General features: G+C 41.9%; 1 long non-coding RNA gene across 1 annotated transcript; it reads right to left on the reverse strand.

Annotated features, from left to right (window-relative positions):
- Positions 1–2,433: 2,433 nt before the first annotated feature.
- LOC128628406 (uncharacterized) lies at positions 2,434–22,198 on the reverse strand. Its single transcript, XR_008392797.1, has 3 exons — positions 21,471–22,198; positions 18,551–18,677; positions 2,434–2,645 (listed from the first exon to the last, which is right to left on the reverse strand). It is a non-coding gene; the product is annotated as an uncharacterized LOC128628406 (long non-coding RNA).

Here is a 22,198-nt window from a genome sequence, read left to right on the forward strand (position 1 = left end):
AGATGACATTTTCACAGCAGAATCTCACCCGGGACAAATACCCAAGGAAGGACACAGTTGAACCTGCAGATGCTCCCTCAGAGCACCAAGCAGAGAGAGAGTGAATCCACATGCCTGCAGAATAAATTTGAGAATCAATTTGGAATAAGACTCATATGGGCTCGAATTTAAGAAAATCCATGAGACTCTGAAGTTTGTGGGAATTGGAAGCACACATGGAAATGGATGTTCCTCAGTTAATGAAGATGCTCTACTTGTAAGTGTAACAGCCACAGGACACTCAGTGATGTGTGGCCTTAGAATACTATGATAAAGCGTTTGACAGCATCTTCACACACACACAAAAATGACAAGCCCCTGTGGAGCACCATGAGCATCCTCCAAACACTCACAACCACAGATGACCCTATCATGTGAAAGCTGGAAAATACCTTGGGAGATATGTTGCCCACCAATGCCAGTATGGCCACACTAATGAGCTGTGTCCACTCTCTTAATTCCTGGGACACTGTTATCCACAGAGTCTGGTTCAAACTCTTTAACAAGAGGCACAACTCTGACATTGACCTCCTGACAGTGAGTGAGAGGACCAATGAGCATGTCAGGGTGAAGGTAATTTCTTCAATTTGCCCTGTAACCTGGCCATCTGTGCCATTAAGGGGTACCTATGAGATCATGGCCACTTAATATGGAGGTTCAGATGCACAGACAATAAAGACCCCCAAGTCAAAGGTGAATAGTTAAGCACTTTATTAAGCAAGAGCAAAAAGAAAAGCAAGAATCAAGAGCATCCATCACCAGACGGGAAATCACCTATACCCGAACACAGACACTGGGGAATCCCGAGAGGCAGCAGTGGTCTGGGTTCATCTGGGAACAGTTCTGAGAGAAGCATCCTTCCCTTGGGTGGGATTCCAAAGTCTCACTTTGGGGGCTATGATTAAATATGTTTTAGATAAATGTGGCTATGTGCCAAGGGTCTTGTGTGATTTTGACTAACTAACCGTTCCATCTTGGTGAAGTGCCAAGTCTCCCAAGGGAACAGCTAAAGATCAAAAGGTACTAATCTCTCAAGGAGAAGAGCCAGTTCTCCCTGGGAGACAGCATTATATGTTGCTTTTCCAATGAAGGTCACAGCTCAGGCATAAACAAGGAGAATTTTCAAAGCCCCTCCAACCCTTCACCATGGAGTCAAATTATGTCAACCACACCTTCCCTTAGACCTAAGTATCCTCTGAAGCTGATGAGATAATTAGTAAATGATTGTTGAAGAAATGAAACATGATATCATGGCTTTCCTTTAATGCTTCTAAATTTATCAGCTCACTAATTTTCCTCAAGTTCTCAGTAATGAAAAGGACCCACACTTTGTAGAAAGTAGAATTTCATGATAGCCAAGTTTCCAGCAGAGCCATAGCTCAAGTTCATTCTTTCATATCTTAGAACTCAGTGTTCTTTATTTACCACCCTTTGACACTTACGTGTTCTTGGGCTTCATAGAGCATTTTCTCTTCTGGCTATTTAAATAATGCTCATTTTATAATGCCATAGAGAATCACTAATTGATTGCCTCTCACATGCACCTTGACCAGGAATGGAATCTGAAACCTCAGTAAGTACCCTAACTGAGAATCTAACTTACGACCTTTCATTTAGTAGGAAAATAGCAGCCCACCCCACAGAACCACAGGAGTCATAACTAAGTGTGTGAGTGCGTGTGTTTAAAGATTCTATTTATTTATTTGGGGAGAGGGGAAGGGAGAGAGAAAGAGATGAAGGGAAACATCAAGGTGTAAAAGATACATTGATCAATTGCCTCTCACATGCCCCCAACCATGGACCTGGCCTGTGACTTAAGCATTTGCCCTGAACAGAAATGGAACCAGTGACCTGTTGGTTCACTGACCAGTGCTCCAATCCAGTGAGCCACACCATCAAGTGTGTGTGTGTGTGTGTGTGTGTGTGTGTGTGTGTGTGTTAAGTGTTCTGTGTAAAGGTAGTCTACTCTGAAGCCATCTTGGTAAATAACACCAACAGTGTGAAGTTATATAGAATTCCTTCAGGGTGACGCTAGGTTCCATCCGAAAAACATTTAAAATCTGCATGGAAACATAAACCATTATCTTCAAAGACCTTGGTCTATTTGAACTGATAATTACTGTGCTGTGACTTTAAGTTCACTATTAAAAGGGTCACCCAAGGGGAGTCATGGAGTTAATTTGGTTATTAATGATAGTTTACATATCCTATACACTATGTCTAAATTTAGTTATAGTACCAGATAAAATTATTGATGGGAATGAAGTTTGTGTAGCACCCATTATCATGCATAATCATTAAATGATTTAATATTCCCTTGGGAAAAAAAGAGAAAATACTTGAGAGGCAGAGGGGTATATGAAAGGGAACCTAAAAAAACTTCCAGCATTTATTTATAAAATATTGTGTATTTATTTTTACATGTTGAAACTTCAGTCACCTTCAAAGAACTCTTCCTTTGATGCAATACACCTATTAAGATCTTTTTTTTTTTCACTGCTTAAAGTTTTTGAACTCATTGATTTTGGTGGCTTTTAGTGCTTCTGCCATGTTTGTTGCTTGTCTTCCACCAAGACCAAATGTTTCTCTTTGAGGACTTTCTTCATCTGGGGAGCCAAAAACAAAAATAAGTCCCTCGGGGCAAAATTGGGTGAATAGGGAGGGTGGGGCATAGGAGCCATGCCATTTTTGGTCAAAAACTGCTGAATGCTCAGCACAGTGTGGGCAGGTGTATTCATAATTCATCCATCATAAAATGGGCAAAGGTGTCGAGTCTTCAAAAATATACAATGAATACTAGGGCAAGGGGAAAAAAATGGAAAAAATAAACAAATTGGACTACATCAAATTGAAAAGGTTCTGCATGGCTAAAGAAACAATCATCAAAATGAAAAAGGAACTGACTACATGGGAGAACATATTTGTAAATGGTACATCTGGAAAGGGTTTGATCTCCAAAATATACAAAGAACTCATACAACTCTACACCAGGAAGCTAAAAAAAAAACAATTTAAAAATGGGAAAATGACCTGAAAAGATACTTCTCCAAGGAGGACATACAGATGGCCCAGAGACATATCTAAGGATACTCGGAAACACTAGTCATCAGAGGGATGCAAATTAAAGCTGCAATGAGATTGACATCTCCCACACCTGCCACACCTGCCATAACAGCCATCACTAATAAATCAACAAAGAACAACTGCTGGTGACTGCCGGGGTCCAGCCTCAGCAGGTCTCAGGGTCCCTGAAGGATGGATGGCGCAGGCGACAAATGAAGAGTCAGACACCCGATTGGATGCCAGAGAACAGCCAGCCTCTGTGGATCTGACCCAACTCACAGAGTTTGATTTAAGCTTTATTTTTATAGAGATTGTTATGTGGCATCAAAGGAACAGGTGTATGGCATGATCAGTTAGGCAGAAAAATCAATACAGAGGTAACTAGGAAAAGTACAGGAAATTCCTTAATTCAGTTATGTTAAACAAAGGTTATTTTGACCAGGAGAGCCATTAATCAGACAACTAAAAATAGCTGTATGTACAGAGTTTTAAATGTCTTATTGATGAATAGATGTGTATTAAAGTTCTTAGAATTTGGCATGGGTCAAAAGGATACGCTAGACTGAACAGTGGTTATAGAAAATTTATTACAAGGCCTTTGTGGTATCTAACTCAACTATCTATCTTCTTGTCTAGAATCTTACTTTATGTACTTTGGACTCTAACTCCTTAGCAATTGTTTCTACGTACTCAGTTTGTAATAGTTAACCGGCTTCTCCTGCTTCTTTACCTAATTCCATTTAACGTATATTCCTGTCCAAGGTAGAGGAGGGGCTGTTACTCCATCAACTTTTAGACATTTAGGGGCTACCCCATTAGCGGGGACTTTTGTTCTATGGCCGAGAAATCATTTTGTACAACTTCATTGGAATTTTGTGGATCACCGGGCCTGAAATACAGGTGTTTAAAAATCCCACCACCTATTAATCGCAAAGACAAACATGCAAAGAGAGATAGGAAATCCAGCCACAGTTGCCTCTGCTGTGCAGATATATCTCATCTGTCCCAACTGTGTCAAGGGACGGGTGTTGGTCGGCTCCTGACATCTGACCTTCATAAACATCAAAGAGTTCACAGTGGCCTTATGAGTACAATATATGTGGAAAATCGTTTACCAGTAGCCAGAACCTCTGTGGTCATTACAGTGGTCACACTGGAGAAAGACCTTATGAGTGTGGTGAATGTGGGAAATCTTTTTCCATTAGCTCTGTTCTCTGTTATCACCACAGAGTTCACACTGGAGAAAGGCCTATGACTGCAGGGAATGTGGGAAAAGTTTTACCACTAGTTCTCTTCTTCATATTCATCTGAGACTTCACACTGGAGAAAGGCCATATGAATGCAGTGAATGTGGGAAATCTTTTACCAGGACCTCTGCCTTCCATGCTCATAAGAGAGTTCACACTGCAGAAAGGCCTTATGCATGTGGTGATTGTGGGAAATCATTTAAGTTGAAACACCACTATAATTCTCACCAGAGACTTCACACTGGAGAAAGGCCTTATGAATGCCATCAGCGGGGGAAATCTTTTACCTGTAGATCTCTTCTTCATATTCATCAGAATTCACATTGCAGAAAGAACTCAAGAGTGCAGTGAATATAAGACGTACTTTACAAAAAGCACCACCCCTTATGAAACACCAATGAATTAATTCTGGAGAACAGCCACATCAGTGAAGTTAATGTGGAAAAACTGATGTGAATAGCTCTGTGTTTTTCCTAATTGTAGTGTTCACATAGGATAAAGGCGTTTTGGGTGCAGTAAAACTGGGGTATGGTTAACATGAACTCTGCTGTCTGTTACCAGAGATTTTACAAAGGAGATAGCTTTTATCAGTGCTCTGATGGTAGGACATCTTTTCCCCGTAGCTGTCACTTCTGTTGTCATCAGAGAGTTCACACGGCTAAATGGCCTTATGCCTATAGTTAATGTGGAGGTCTTCTTTTATATCAACGATTTTCCTTATTATGAGAGAGTTTACACTGTAGATATACCATCTGAGTGCTGTGAATGTGGAAATTTAAGAGTCACCATTATTTTCACTGTCATCATGGAATTCACAAGAATTAAGTTCTCATAAGTTAACATGTGGGAGACTGCCAGTCAAGATGGCAGAATAGGCAGACGTGGCTCACCTCTGAACAGCCACATCCAAATTACAGCTAAAGTGTAGAACAGCTGTTACTGAGGAATGTCAGGAATCAGGCTGAATGGAAGTCTGACAACTATGAAATTGAGTTGAATGGAATGCTAACAAAATTAAAGAAATAACATCAATACTGACTGGTACGAAGGGCACAGACATGGGAAGGCTGGTATCACAACCACATGGATAAAAATTCGCGAGTGATATCTCAGGAGTCAGGAATCCCAAACTCACCCCAGGGCCCCCAGACCAGAATTCCAGTGCCAGGAAGATAAGTCCCCACAACATCTGGCTGCAACAAAAAGCAGCAGCAGGGATTGAGTTAGTAGAAGAAACTGCTGGAGCCACAGATAGGTCCTCTTAAAGGACCCACGCATGGACTCACCTACTCAGACTCAGTCCCTCTGAGCTCCAGCACCAGGATAGCAGCTTGAAAGACACCATTGGTCTACAGGGAGAAACTAAAGTATTTTTCATCAATGTGAGCAGTGGCCACGGTACCTTTGCTATGTCCTCCTTCCACTGAGCTGGTAAGCTGGGGCCATACCTGATATTCTTATCAACCTAACTCATACTGTTGTACCCACCCTGGAGATCCCCCAAAGACTCTACCCCATCCAACTTAAGGGACCACCCAAGCTGTTTTTCCGTATGAGTGTCTGGTTTTGATTCATGATTCAAACCTTCTTAAATGCAATTAAACATACAGCAGCTGTCCTCGGTGAGCCCCAGGCCTGGCAGTAGCAAACAGCCAGTCTAGTTTCACAGTTTGGCTCCACCTGGGAATCTCCAAGCTCAGCGTAAGTAATAGCCATCTCAGATGGTTTTATATCTCAGGTAGAGTGGCCCAGGGCAAAGCAGGTGGGACGGAACTTGCACATGTAGTGGGCAGCAAAGACCACATCAGAGTGCCAACATCCTGCCCCTGCACAGCTGATCTTTCACATAGAGAAGAGAGTGGTGGGCAGTGGTCACAACCGGTTCTTGTACCTGACTGGCCTGGGTAAATCCCATGGATCTGCTACAGCAATGAAGGTTCAACTACAAGAGATGGGTGTAATTTGCCCACATGAAGAGCGTATCTCGAGTGCCCAGCTTGGGTGATTGGGAAGGTTGGACCACTGGACACTATAGGACACCTACTACATTAGGCCACACTACCAAGACATGGAGTCAAGGCAGCTCTACCTAATTCATGGCAACAAACCCAGGGAGGCTGCTAAAATGAGACAAAGACGGCCCAAATAAAAGAACAGATCAAAACTCCAGAAAAAGAGCTAAATGAAATGAAGATAAGCAATCTATCAGATGGAGTTTAAAACACTGGTTGTAAGGATGCTTGAGGAACTTAGGACATCAGCATTAGAAAAAATACCCAGTGAGGAATGAAGGATACACTAATTTACAGGGAAACTAGAGTGGATGAAGCTGAGAATCAAATCAATGATTTGGAACATAAGGAAGCAAAAAACAACACACAACAAGAAAATAATTTTAAAAAATGAGGATAGTATAAATAGCCTCTGGGACAACTTCAAGAGGTATGACATTCGGGGTGCCAGAAAGAGAAGAGAAAGAGCAAGAAATTGAAAATCTCTGAAAAAATAGTGAAAGAAAACTTCCTGCTCTGGCTGGAGTGGGTCAGTGGACTGAGCAAAGGCCTGCGAACCAAAGGGTCGCTGGTTAGATTACCAGTCAGGGCACATGCCTTGGTTGTGAGCCAAGTTGTGGCCCCAGTAGGGGGCGTGCAAGAGGCAACCACACATGATGTTTCTCTAAAAATAAATAAAATATTTTTTAAAAAAGAAAGCTTCCTTAATTTTGTGAAGTAAACAGACATGCAAATCCAGGAAGCCCAGAGTCCAGTATGATGTTTGCAAAGAGGCATACTCCAAGACGCATCATAATGAAAAGGTCAAAAGTTTAATATAAAGAGGCTCTTAGAAGCAGCAAGGCAAAAGAAGTTCCGACTAGATGGTTGCCAGATGAAAGGGGAGGTGGAAAAATGGGTGAAGAGGAGGGGATTTTATATGTTCACATGTCTCAGAAGTTTAATGTTGACATTTTGAAGAATGTAACAAACATGATCTAAACTAATTGTGCCTTTATTCGTTCTTACTCAGTGTATAAGGGTTGCATTTCCCCACTCTTAAGAAAATACTGATTTAATTTTTATAATTTAACTCTTTTTGTATGTTTCTCATGCTCTCTCTGTTTAAGTTGCATTGCCCTAAGGATTTATGATGACCATTTTTGGAGGATTGTATGTACTACTGATATGTTTCTAGCAAAATGTGTGCTCACATAATTCACCCATTTTATTAATTTGGGCTACTTTAACAAGTAGGACAGTGGACCTACAAATTTCTATGATGTAATTTCACCCATTTTCACTCCTTGAATAAAATAATTTTCACTTTGTGGAATAATTAATTGTTCTTAATATTAGAAAGCATGTCCAAATTATTTGGATTATACAGCGTGCTAGGTACATATATCCTTCAAAGAATAATCTGCATTATTAACACACCATCATTTTTGTAAATTCAAACATTTAGTAATGTAATAAAAAGCCTTGCATTTTATTATTTTTTAATATTTATTTATTTATTTACGTTTAGAGGGGAAGGAGAGAAACATCAATGTATGGTTGCCTCTAGTGCATTCCCTGCTGGGAACTGGCCTGCAGGGAACTGGCTTGCAACCCAGGCATGTGCCCTAACTGGGAATTGAACCGCGATCCTCTGGTTTGCAGACCTGTGCTCAATCCACTGAGCTACACCAGCCAGGGCTAAAAGCCTTGTATTTTAGTTTTCATTTTTATAGTGTGTTGTCTGGTGTTTGCTGGCTGCTGCAGGACTTGAAGATGCCCCAGAAGGTATCAGTATGAACTGGTGTTTGTTGAGCCAGAAGGTCCAAAAAAAGAGTCAATGATTAGACTCCTCATACCTTGGGCCATGCAATCTGGCTTTAAATCTTAGATTACTGACCATAGTTTTGATTACAGGAAAGTGATGCACTCTATGGGCCTCAGTATTTTCCTGTGTAAAATAGGGATAAAAAGCAACCTTGCCCTAGCTGGAGTGGCACAGTGAGTTGAGTGTTGCCCCACCAACTAAAAGGTTGCAGGTTCAGTTCCTGGTCAGGGTACAAACCTGGGTTGTGGGCCAAGTCCCCAGTAGGGGTGCTTGAGAGGCAAGCACACATTCATGTTTCCCTCTCTGTTTCCTGTCCTCTCTCTACAAATAAAATCTTTTTTAAAAACCAGCATTCATCTCTGAAAGGACAAAAAGTCCCCTTTTAGGCCCTCTTTTTCCAGAGCTACCTATTCATTTCTTGACCCTGTCAGGAAGAATTAATTTGTTTTCTGAGCCTTGTCTCAGGACTGGAGAGATTAATGAAAATGTCCTTCCCATAGGTGTTTTAGAAACTTATACAAATGGCATATCAGGCCAAGATGCCTGGATCTAAACCCAAAGATAACAGCGTAACAAACTGAAGCCTTCATAATCACCCTGAAACCTATTTTATACCTAATTGCCATGACTACCCATGTGCAAACACCTCACCCTTTGTAACCCAATAAAAACTCACAAACCAAACCTTTCACCAAGAGTGCTTCCTGTCATGCACTGAGGCCACTTTCCTCTCATGGAAAGTGAATAAAACTTCGCTCTCTGCATTTTCTTTTTGTGAATTTTCTCACTGCCAGTGTCACTGGCAATGCTAATGATCCCAGCCTTGGTACTTCTTTGGAAAGTAGTGACTATACCGTCAGTCATCACGTATGGTTGCCACCCACACACCAGACACCCCTGGGACCTTCTGCACCATGTGTTTGTGAAAATAAATGGAGCTTCTCAGATTCCCTATGTCTGCTACAGTCCACATGGACTCAACTCTGTGGACCATGTGACTTCAGGGCTCCTTGGTCTCAGTATGATTCCCCCACTGGGGCATCTGAGTGATAATAAAACTCCACAAAACTCACCTCATTAACATGAATTTAATGAAGGCAGTAACTGTGGCCTTGGTGAGGATCACTAGAGTTATGAAACTCACTGAACCCTCACAAGTACTAATATTCCAGATTTGCTTTTTGATCATTTTTTTTAAATATTTCATTTTATTTTTAGAGAGAGGGGAAAGGAGGGAGACAGAGATCGAGAGAAACATGAATCAACTGGTTGCCTCTCTCACACCCCCAATGGGGGACCTGGCTCACAACCCAGGCGTGTGCCCTGACTGGGAATTGAACCACCAACCTTGGGTCTGTAGGCTGCCGCTCAATCCACTGAGCTACACCTGCCAGAGCTTGATCATTTTTAAAATTCTAACGGTACCCTAGAGATTAGTATCTTACTGTATATTTGGGGAAGTTGACAATTGGGAAGAGGAGGGGGGTTTTATCAAGGTCACAGAGTAGACAAATGTCAGATTGAAGTGGCTGGGTTCAAATTAATGAATCTCGCTCCACGGGTGGGGACAGTCTCTATCATGGCATACTAAACTATCTGCATGATTGTTTACTTTTTTTAAAAATCTTTAGAGAGGAAGGAGAGAGGGAGAGAAACATCAATGTATGGTTGCCTTTCGTGCGTCCCCTGCTGAGAACTGGCCTTCAGGGAACCGGCCTGCAACCCAGGCATGTGCCCTGACTGGGAATCAAACCGCAGTCCTCTGGTTCGCAGGCCTGTGCTCAATCCACTGAGCTACACCAGCCAGGGCTTGTCTACTTATCTTTTGCATGACTTTTATCTACTGTGGTGAATGCTGTTCCTCAGTTTGACCCTTCAAATGTTTTGTACATGTCGCTGACATTAACTCTGCAGTATTGAGGACAACTGGACATGATGCCTGGGACATGTTCAAAAGTGATGCTGGAGATCTGTAGTATTACCTCCTTGGTGAAGTGTTCACCTCTTCATACAGGAAACTCAGTAGCCACTTGACCCCGTACTCAGGCAGGACTAGCTGGAGGAGACAACGGCGCTCACCATCTATTCCCTGCAGCCCTGGCCATGTTCAGCAACCACACCCTCCTTTCCGGTCTCCCTATGTCTGCACCAGAGTTAGTGGGGTAGGAACAAGTCTTTCCGAACATAAACTCTCATTCCATTTTCCAGTACACTTCCTCCACAACTGAGATTCTTACTCCTGATTGTTCACGATGGGTGAATCAGCCAAATGAGGTTGGTTCTATGTGTGCACAGCCCAAATAGTAGTTTTATGGCTGATGGGTCTTTTCAGAGAAGAGGGTGAGGGCCAGTATCCTTGGTGATACTTACACTCGCCACTTATGTTCCTAAACAACACCATCTATTCAAAAGTACCAGGTGGCATGTGTGTGCACTCTGAAAATCCACCCCTTTTCCTTTGTCATTTCCTCCTCACTGCTGTCAGTAAAGGGTCTCAGATTACTACTGAATTCCTAAAGCCCTTGTGTTACTGATTTTCCATTTTCAACAGATGGAGCAGCCCTGAGCAACCCTTGTAAGTTACAAGAGATTTGAGCATTAATTTGATGTCATTGCATTTTCATGTACCATATCAGGAGTGGTAAGTCAAACAGATTTTCCTAGTTATTGGAGAGATACAAGTAAACTTTTAGGATGTATTCTACACAGGAAAAATTGTTTAGATCACATTAAAGAGAATCATACCATGGTACAACTAAGGTCCCCTAAGCAGACATCAGGTGTCAGGTCATTTGCAGGCACAGTTCATTCAATCTTGTCCTGTTGAACTCTTAAGATGATCTCCAGCCCTTAGCTTTAAGTTTCTTTACATGCTTGTTTATATTGCTACTTGTATTTTACAAGCTTTTATTGACATATTTTTCAAGTGGTCCTTGGTGTCTTATTAAACCCTCCAGAAAGTTTTTATTCCCACACTCATAGACATGCTATTAAAATACTGCTACAGAATCGTTTTGCAAATCGTGCTCTGAAAAAGTCAACAATACATATCCAAAAATTGTTCAACAGACTAATATTCACTCAAAAAGTTGATAACACCCATTATCTTTTTATTTATTAGGGAGCAAAGATATTAAAGTGAACATGGGTGGATCAGTGTATTTGCTCAGCAATGCTCCACCCAGTTTTTAGAGGAATCCTGGAGGGGACGTCTTAGGCAGCAAGTGGAGGAGTTGGCACTGTGGCTCACAGATCCTAAGAATACAAGGGGGACCCGAAACACTTGAATTATATTCTGGAGTATAGACCCCCTGTGGTACAGTCTTCTCCTACTGGGTGAGTGTTCTAAAAATCCATCTGTGTCTCTACCAGCTGGCATTGTGAGAGGCTTCATTCAGGTTCAGTGATTTTTAAAAAAAAAAAATTTATTTTTAGACAGAGGGGAAGGGTGGGAGAAAGAGAGGGACGGAAACATCAATGTGTGGTTGCCTCTGGCACGCCCCCTACTGGGGACCTGGCCTGCAACCCAGGCATGTGCTCTGACTGAGCAGTGATTTTTTTTCATACAAGTTTTATTATTATTTTAGATTTAAAAATAATGTTAGTGTTATAGAAAAGCTGCAAACGTAGCACTAATCTATATTCCTATATCCCCTTCCTATATATCCATAAAGGAGTTCCTGTATAGCCTTTACCTAGGTTCTATGATGTTAACATGTAGCCATGAATTAATCAAAACTAGGAAAATATTGGTACAATAATATCAACTAAAATAGACTTTGGATATAACCAGTTTTCCACTAATGTCCATTTACTGTTCTAGGATCTGACCTGGGCTCTACATTGCATTTATTTATTTACTTCGTCTTTTTAATAAAGATTTTATTTATTTTTAGAGAGAGGAGAAGGGAAGGAGAAAGAGAGGGAGCAAAACATCCATGTGTGGTTGCCTCTCGTGTACCCCCATACCAGCGAACCAACCGAAACCCAGGCATGTGCCCTGACAGGGAATTGAACCAGCAACCCTTTGGTTCACAGACCAAAACTTAGTCCACTGAGCCACATTAGCCAGGGCTATCATTTATTTATTTTATTACACTTGGCCCAATTCTTTTTTTCCCCATTTACCCTCCTCCAGAGCCCACCCCTCTTGTCCATAGTCAATCCCATATTTGTTGTCCATGTCCATCAGTCAATTCATACATGTTCCTTGACTAGTCACTTCCCCTTCTTTTTGCCATTGCCCCCTCACTCCTCCCCTCCTATACCTATTAGTCTGTTCCATGTTTCCACATATCTGGTTGTATTTTTCTCATTAGCTTATTTTGTTCATTAGGTTCCAGTTATAAGTCAGGTCATATGGTACTTGTCTTTTGCTGACTGGCTTATTTCACTTAGCATAATATTTCCCAGTTCCAACCATGCTATCACAAAACATATAACTTCCTCCCTTTTTTCCTGCTGTGTAGTATTCCTTCATGTAAATGCACTATAGTTTTTTGTGTGTTTTTTTTTGTACTACAGTTTTTTAATCCACTTATCTACCGATGGTCACTTGGGCTATTTCCAAAACTTAGCTCTTATAAATAGCGCTGCTGTGAACATAGGGGTGAATAAGTTCTTTTGAATTGGTGTTTCAGAATACTTAGGGTATATTCCCAGCAGTGGAATTGCTGGGTTATGAGGAAGTTCAAGTTTTAATTTTTTGAGGAAACTCTATAGTTTTTCCACAGTGGTTGCACCAGTCTGCATTCCCACCAACAGTGCCCCAGGATTCCCTTTCCTCCACACCCTCACCTGTCGGGAGCCGACCAACAGCTGTCCCTTGACACAGTCGGGACAGATGAGATGCATCTGCACAGCAAAGGCAACTGTGGCTGGATTTCCTGTCTATCTTTCTTTGCATGTTTGTCTTCGCCATTAATAGGTGGTGGGATTTTTAAATACCTATATTTCAGGCCCAGTGATCCACAAAATTCCAATGAAGTTGTACAAAATGATTTCTCGGCCATAGAACAAAAGTCACCCCCCCCCAATGGGGTAGCCCCTGAATGTCTAAAAGTTGATGGAGTAACAGCCCCTCCTCTACCTTGGACAGGAATATATGTTAAATGGAATTAGGTAAAGAAGCAGGAGAAGCCGATTAACTATTACAAACTGAGTACGTAGAAACAATTGCTAAGGAGTTAGAGTCCAAAGTACATAAAGTAAGATTCTAGACAAGAAGATAGATAGTTAAGTTAGATACCACAAAGGCCTTATAATAAATTTTCTATAACCACTGTTCAGTCTAGTGTATCCTTTTGACCCATGCCAAATTCTAAGAACTTTAATACACATCTATTCATCAATAAGACATTTAAAACTCTGTACATACAGCTATTTTTAGTTGTCTGATTAATGGCTCTCCTGGTCAAAATAACTTTTGTTTAACATAACTGAATCTATGGAACTTCCTGTACTTTTCCTAGTTACCTCTGTATTGATTTTTCTGCTTAACTGATCATGCCATACACCTGTTCCTTTGATGCCACATAACAATCTCTATAAAAATAAAGCTTAAATCAAACTCTGTGAGTTGGGTCAGACCCACAGAGGCTGGCTATTCTCTGGCATCCAATCAGGTGTCTGATTCTTCATTTGTCGCCTGCGCCGTCCATCCTTTGGGGACTCTGAGACCTGCTGAGGCTGGACCCCGGCAGTCAGAGATACTGGTGAAAGATTTTCCACATTCACTGCCTTTATTAGGCCTTTCTTCAGTGTGAAGTTTCTAATGAACACAAAGGGAAGACCTATTGGTAAAAGATTTCCCACATTCACAATCCACAAAACACTGTCTTCCAGTAAGAAATCTGGCAATGGTGACAAAATACAGTTAAAGAGAACAGGTTCCTCATTTTTTTTCCTGTAACATCCTCATTATATTTTAACAATGTCATGTAAGCAAATTCTCCCCAATGGGCATTTATGAATGCCACACCTTCTGTGAGCTCATCCTGTCACTGGCTGGACTCATGTCACCCATGCGGTACACAAAGGACTCTTTTACTTCCCTCCCAATTAAGCATTTACATGGAATATTGATGATGGAACTCCAAAGAGAAAACAGATGAGATGAATAACCAGCACTGTCATGAACAACTCTGTACAAACCAACCAAGAGAAAAAGATGTATGTGAATGATAACAGTGCTGGGGTCCAGCCTCGGCAGGGTTCAGAGTCCCCGAAGGATGGACGGCCTAGGTGACAAATGACAAGTCAGACACCTGATTGGATGCCAGAGAACAGCCAGCCTCTGAGGGCCCCACTGAACTCTCAGAGTTTGACTTAAGCTTTATTTTTATAGGGATTGTTACATATCATTAAGGAAACAGGTGCATGGCATGACCAGTTAAGTGGGAAAATACAGAGGTAACTAGGGAAAATACAAGAAATTCCACAAATTCAGTCATGTTACACAAAAGTCATTTTGACTAGGAAAGTTATCAGTCGGATAATTAGAAATAGCTGTATGTGCAGAGCTTCAAATGTCTCATTGATGAATAAATGTTTATTTAGCATTTGGCACGGGTCACAAGGATACGTTAGACTGGACGGTGGTTATGGGAAATCACTATGAGGCCTTTGTAGTGTCTAACTTAGCTACCTATCTTTCTGTCTAACATGTTTCTTTATATACTAAAGACTCTGACTCCTTGGTAATTGTTTCTTCATGCTTAGTTTGTAGTAGCTAACTAGCTTCCCCTGTTTTTTTGTCTGTCTAATGCTAATTGGTATATATTCCTGTCCAAGGTAGAGGAGGGGCTGTTACTCATCAACTTGTGAACATTCAGGGGCTATCTCATTAGGGGGGACTTTGTTCTCTGGCCAAGAAATCATTTTGTACAACTTCAATGGAATTATGTGAATCATTGGCCTGAAACACAGGTGTCTGAAAATCCCACCACCTATTAATCACCAAAACAAACATGTAAGGAGAGATAGACAGGAAGTCCAGCCACAGTTGCCTCTGCTGTGCAGATGCATCTCATCCGTCCCGACCGTGTGAAGGGACGGGTGCTGGTTGGCTCCCGACATAACAGCAAGGTGGCAGAAGAAAAAATACAAATATTCTACCCCTTCCAAAATAATCAGAGAATTATCCATGATAAACAGCAGCCCTTCAGGAATGAGAGAGAGGCTTAAGAGACCAGTAATTCCAAAGAGCGATAAAGTGGAGCATGATATGAAGTGGAGTCGGAGCGTAGGCTTAGCGAACAAGGTTAGATGCAAAACGCAAGGGTAAAACCTTCTTGGAGACACAGCGCTTGGGTTACCACTAATTCTAGTGGTCTGTTTTCTGTCACCAAACTCCAGAAGAGATTGCTAAATAGTTGGAAGCTGCAGCCCTGCCCAGTGATCAATCCTTCAATCTTCACTAGACTGACCTAGCTCATGGGGCTACAAGAAAAATGGGAAGTGAAACATCATCACCCCAGATACAACAAAGCACTTAGAAAGTACCATTGTATGCATATGCAGAAAAACCACTTCTGTAAACAGAATTGGCCCATACGTAAAAAATAGTAACTATTTAATCAAATATCATACAACACTAAGACAAAGGGAAATATGAAAAAAAGTGACAAAAGAAACATCACAATTTTAATATGAATTAAACTAAAAAACTGGAGGTATAAAAACTGCAAGAAAAAGAATTCAAATAATCATTTAAAAAAACATCAGTGGGAGCCTTGGATGGTGTTGCTCAGTGGATAGAGCGCCTGACTATGAACCAAAGTATAGCAGTTTGATTCCAAGTCAGGGCACATGCCCGGGTTGCAGGCTGGGTCCCTAGTAGAGGACATGCAAGGGGCAACCATATGTTGATGTTTCTCTCATCTCTTTCTCCCTCCCTTCCCCTCTGTCTAAAAATAAATAAAAATCTTTAAAAAACAAAAACAAAAAATCCAAAAACATTAGTGAGGCACAGGCAATTACATATGGAACTCAACATAATGAACAAGCAAATATGAAAAAAAACCATAGAGTTCAGAAATAAAGACATCATAAAAAAGAATGAAACAGAAATTTGGAAGCTGAAGAAAATGATGAATGAAATTAAAAATGTAAGAGTTTCAAAAGCAGACAAGATCAAGGAGTAAAATGAATACATCAACTCAGAGGGAGGTTATTTGAAAACATCCATGTAAAAAAATAAAGCTGAAGATGGCCTATGTGAATACTAAAACACTACAGAGAGAACCTATATTTGCATTATGGAAGTCCCAGAGGAGGTGAAAAAGAGAAAAAAAGAGAGAAAAATGGAGAGGAAGAAGCAGAATAAAAATTTTAATTAAAAAAAATGAGTTAAAGTTCAACTTGAAAATATGAAAATAAGTATGAATAGTCATCTTAAAGATCCTCCCAGGTCCCAGTAAGGGTTCAATGCAAACAAAACTTCAGCAAGCCACATAACAATAAAAGTGTCAAAAATCAGTAACAAGAAAAAGTTTGAAAGACCAAAGTGAATAGAAATCACTTTGGTCTTTCAAAGTGACTCCTCATGTAAGGACAACACTCCCATAAGGCCAATAACAGATTTCTCTGAAAAAACCTTGTGGCCTTGGAGAACACCAAATGATGTCTTCAAAACACTAAAGGAAAATATCTGAAAACTGGCAATACTTTATCCAGAAAAGCTCTTCTTCAGAAATAACAAGAGAAAAAAAAAACCTCACTTTCCTGGAAAGACAAAATGTGAAGAAGTTAATTTCCACTCATCCTGACTTACTAGAAATGTGGGGGTGGGGGTGGGGAGAAGATTCGTCAGCTAAAATAAATGCATGCTACATAGAAATAGGAACCTGTAGCAAAACATAAAACTCTCTGGTAAGGCCAGGATGTCATTCAGTTCCGAATAATAGACCAGTTCTTGGTGAAGTATACTTCATTCCAAAATAATTTTAGGACTGTATAAATGTAACTACTCCTTGACTGTTAAGGAGTTGAAATTACATTCGGCCCTTTGAAAGTAGCCGATGTGGCCCCCGGTGAAAATGAGTTTGACATCCCTGGCCTAGAGAATATAGTCAATAGCATTCTATGTTGTCAGATGAGTGTGAGATTTATTGAGATGATCACTTAGTAAGTTATACAATGTCTAATCATAAAACTAATATAATGATACATGTCAATGATATTTGAAAATAAAAATATTTATATAAATAAATACATTGATGCCTGGTTGGACTTACCTTCTGTTCCAAGAAAAAATTCCCACAAGACACAATATATGCTTTTTCCAAGAGAGTAATTAATTTTTATGGGCAGAAATACACAAAATAAAGAGATAGACAATATATTCCATGCAGGTAACACTAAAGAGAGCAGGAAGATAACAATTTTCATTACTATGCACCCAACCAAGAGCACCTACGTGCATAAGCAAACAATATGAGATCTGAAGACAGAAAACGCAATGCAACAGTACTAGACAACTTGACTGTTCCCCTTTCAACAATGGGTAGATCATCCCTTTGGAAAGCGGTAAGAAATGACTGAAATTTGAATACATCATAGAGGAAACAGAACTAATAAATATTTGCATAGGCCAGCCATGGCCAGGTAGCTTAGTTAGTTAGGGCATTTTCCCAAGCACCAAAAGTCTGCAGCTCTGGTTCCTGGTCAGGGCACAAACAAAGGTTGCAGGCACAATCCCCTGTTAAAGGCATGTATGAGAAGAAGCTGACTGATGCTCCTCTCTCACATGGATATTTGTCCTTCCGCCTACCTTCTCTCTAACAATCAATAATAATATTTTGCAGCGAGGACGAAAATGTATAGTTGTAAAAATGACAGAGAAAATTAAAAATGCTTTTTCTCACTAATCAATGTGAAATCTATTAGACTTCCAGCGATACCACTGACCACAAATCCTTCCCCGAGGATTCTATACAGCAGGTATGGGGGCACCAGTTACCTTTATTTATTTACTGCAAATACACCAGCTCTGCAAGGTTCAGGATCTGCCCAGAAATCTAGAAAAGCAAACGGTGTGCACGCTCCCCATATGAGGACAGAGCAACCCCTGAGGAATGAAGGCCTTGGGGGAATGCAAAGCCTAGTCCAAGTGATTGGTGAGCAGGAGGGTTTTTTGTTGTTTGTTTTTTAAAATTAATGTGAGTTAGTTCATTAAAATTGCGAGCCATGGAGAAAAAAAAAAAACTTCTGGACACAGGATCAGGGGTAAGCATGACATCCATTGCTGTTTCCATTGCTGCTTAGATACAAGTCTGGGTGTCGGGACCCTTAGAGCTTACGACAGAAGCAAACTGCATCTGTGAGGAAAGGGGGATGCAGGCAAGCCAAAAAACGGTGCGCAGGGAGAGTGGGTGTCTTACCCAGCGATGATATAAGAGCAGAGTTCTCTAGCATCCCATTGAGGTACAGGCATCTCTGAGCCTCAACCAGGAGGAGCCATTCTTTCCTGGAGAGATACACGGCAACATCCTCAAAGGTCACAACAACCTGTCAGAGTTAAAACAAATGAATCCCAAACTGTCTCAGACTCTGCAATCCTAATAGTCCCAAACTGAACCCCTTGCAGGGCCCCCCAGTTCAGAGAAGACACCAGCATTTGGTGCCAGAAATGCCTGCTGTCTTCAGTCTCATTTATGACTCTCCGCAAAGGCAGGCAGAAGAGGAAGTGGGGCAGATAAACTGCCGTCTAAACTTGGGTGCATGACTACAGGGCCCCATTCTTCCTGATAAACAATTCCACTGAGTCTCCCGGATCATGCCTCCAAAACAGAGCCAAACATGGGCTCATGTTTCTCCCTTATGTCCCAACACCAGATTGGACCATCACTCACATTCCCTCTAGCTGTGCATGTTCCTGTGTGATCTCTACCTGCTTTACATCTTCATACCTAGGTTCACTCTCTGCCCACTTCATCCTCATGCACAAAAGAGCCTCCCCTTTTGCTTAACTCCATCATGGATTCTTCCACAGATTTACAGAACCATCTGTTCAGGGGCTCACAAGGTGATTCTACTCATTGCTCTTTGAACTTTTAAAAGTGTGAACCAAAACAACCTTCTGATATTCCCAAAGAGAATTAACTCACCACCGTCCTCCCCAGCCCAGTGGATGGAGCCTCCACTGCTTCAGTTGCTACTGCCAAAAGCACTGCAGTGGTTCTGAGCCCTTTCTTTTTCCCTGCAGCTGCAAAATCTGAAGCTGTACTTGTCCATCTTTTTTTCTTTTTAAGATTTATTTATTTACTTACTCATTTATTTTTAGAGACAGGGGATGGGAAGGAGAGAAACATCAATGTGTGAGAGAAACACTGATCAGTTGGTTCTCGCCAACTAGAGAACTGGCCATGTGCACAGCCTAGGCATGTGCACTGACTGGGAACCAAACCAGTGACCTTGTGGTTCACAGGCCAGTACTCAATCCAGAGCTGCACCAGCAGGACCATAGTGGCCCTTCTTAAAAAATGGTAGAGGGCCCTGGTTGGTGTGGTTCAGTGGATTGAGTGCTGGCCTGTGAACCAAAGTCACTGGTTCAATTCCCCAGTCTAGGGCACATGCCCAGGTTGTGGGCCAGGTCCCTAGTTCGAGAGGCAACCACACATTGATGTTTCTCTCCTCTTCCTCCCGCCTTTCCCCTCTCTAAAAACAAATAAATAAAATCTTTTTTTTTAATGGAAGAGGCAGGGCAGTGGATGGAGGTGGAAGTGGGTATGAAGGGGATAAATGGTAATGGATAAAAATACAATAAAAAAAAAAAAGATGGCCCTGACTGGTATGGCTCAGTTGGTTGTGGGTTCCATTCCTGGCTGGGCCACAAACTTGGGTTTCAGACCAGGCCCCCAGTTAGGGATGTCCGAGAGTCAACGGATTGATGTTTCTCTCCCTTCCCTTCTATCTAAAAATAAATAAAATCTTAAAAAAAAAATAAAACATGTACCAAACTCCAACCTTTTCTCCTACCTCTAAGGCCCAACTCTGGTCCATCTGCTATGAACTACAAAACCTGCCTGGTCCAGGGCCCCCTGCCTCCTCCATTAACCCCCATCATGTTTTCCACTAGGCAGCCAGATGGAGCCTGTGAACCCAGGAGTCATCGACTCCTTTCTCTTATGCAAATGCACTATTACCTCCATAATAGATACCCAAGTTACCATTTGGACATCTTATAAGTCTGATTCTTGTATATGCTTCCTCCTTGTTTTTATCACAAAGGACACCTGAGTGACACACACCCAGCTCTGTGGCACCTCCAAGGTGTCCCTTCCCTGGATTACCTGCCTTAAATGCTTACACTGGCTGTTTGTGGGGACCAAAAAAGTGCGGGGCAAGGGGCACATACTAAACCTACCAGCTTAAGGGTGTTGTCTCATGGCCTTCCAAACTGAGAGACTGAAAAACCCCTACATATGGTCTAAAATTAAAACTTTCTAACTAAAAGTGAGTCATGGCAAGGAGTCACGTCCTAGGCCTGTATCTTCCCTGAGGAAGGTCAATGTTTACCTTAAGTAAGCCCATCTTTGTATTTTTGCTCCTTTGTTAACATAGCTTTGGAATTTCAGGGTAACATCCTTTTTACTTACCCCTCAGGGCACAAACACTGTGCCAGAACAAAGACAAAAAACCCTGCAGTGTTATTATTATTGTGTTAATTAACTAAATATTAACTACCTTAAACCCACCAGTGTAAAATAATTGTTTCTATTCATTTTTACTTTATCTAATATCGGTGATTTTTCTGCTTTGTTTTCTCCCACCTCCCTAACCTATCACCAATGGGGTTCAAGTTCCCATTTCTATTTTACTTCCTGCTTCTGATATATAAAATAGTAAAACTGGCATTTTCTGAAGCACTTTCACACTCCCTTGAGATTTTGCTTTCTGGCTTTACTTCTTGATTTGACTCAAATTAGTAAAACAAAACAAAACAAAACAAAAACCTCTCTACAATGTTTCTTACCTTGACAACAAAAATGAAAAATGGGAGCATCTTGATTATTACCTGTGGCCTGTACTCAGTACTGGAGTATCCCCAGGGTCCCCACATCCAAGAGCTAGGACATTGGCAAGGGAAGAGTCTTTAGACACTATAAGATAATGTCACTGCCAGGCAGGGACTGGAACACCCTGTCCTTCTTTGTCTAGTTTACAAAATAGTTTTCAACTTCAGAACCTATGGGGAAGTCGCAGTCAACCACCGCTAAGCTCCAGGTCTCAGCTGTACCTAGAACCATGCCCGGAGTACGGTGACCTCCAGCCAAGTGTTTCCTCAATGCGGCCACTTACCAGCCATGTAACCTTCAACAATGGCTCCTCTTCCTGTGCTTCACTGTCATCACCACACTCCACTCGGTTTTCTAACTCAGCAGGATCTAAAAGACTTTCAAAACCATGACACGACCTGTGTCTCTCTCGGTGCAGGACCTTCTCCAGCTCCCAGAACCATTAGAATGAAGGTGCAACCTCTGTCCTTCCCAGTCAGGACGTGACTCCGCCTAAGACCCTTGAAACCAGAGGTAAGGCCGATCCCAGTTTGTTGTCTTTCCAGTCAACGACATCTGCACGTGCTTAGAAGGCTGCACCTTGGCTGGTCACCGTCGCCCACCTTGTCAACACCGTGGGTCACCCACGAGCGCCTCACGGTCCCGAACGCCGGGGCCGGGGTTGCAGGACGTGACAGGCGCCGCCCCGCATCCGGGCTGCAGGGCTCGGTGGGCTGAGGGCGGAGGGTCCTGGGAAGGCGCCTTCACCTCAACCTGGCGCTTTACGCGGTCACCGCAATCAATCGCCATCGACTCTGGGGCCCGAGAGGAGCGGGACCGGCGGGCAAGGAGGGTGACCCCGGTATTGGGGTTACTGTCCCAACCCTGACGTCGAACACTGGGGAAGAGGACTTGGCCTCACTCCTTCTGCAGAAAGCAGCGGCCCAGCGCCTTGTCCTTCCCATACTGTGACCACGAGACTCTGACCAGGTAACACGGAAACTGAGAGAAGAGGAAATGCCCACCAGGAGA

Source organism: Artibeus jamaicensis, unplaced genomic scaffold (genome assembly GCF_021234435.1).
Source record: "Artibeus jamaicensis isolate MK-2021 breed Jamaican fruit bat unplaced genomic scaffold, CSHL_Jam_final contig_723, whole genome shotgun sequence".
In the NCBI taxonomy this organism is placed as follows: domain Eukaryota; kingdom Metazoa; phylum Chordata; class Mammalia; order Chiroptera; family Phyllostomidae; genus Artibeus; species Artibeus jamaicensis.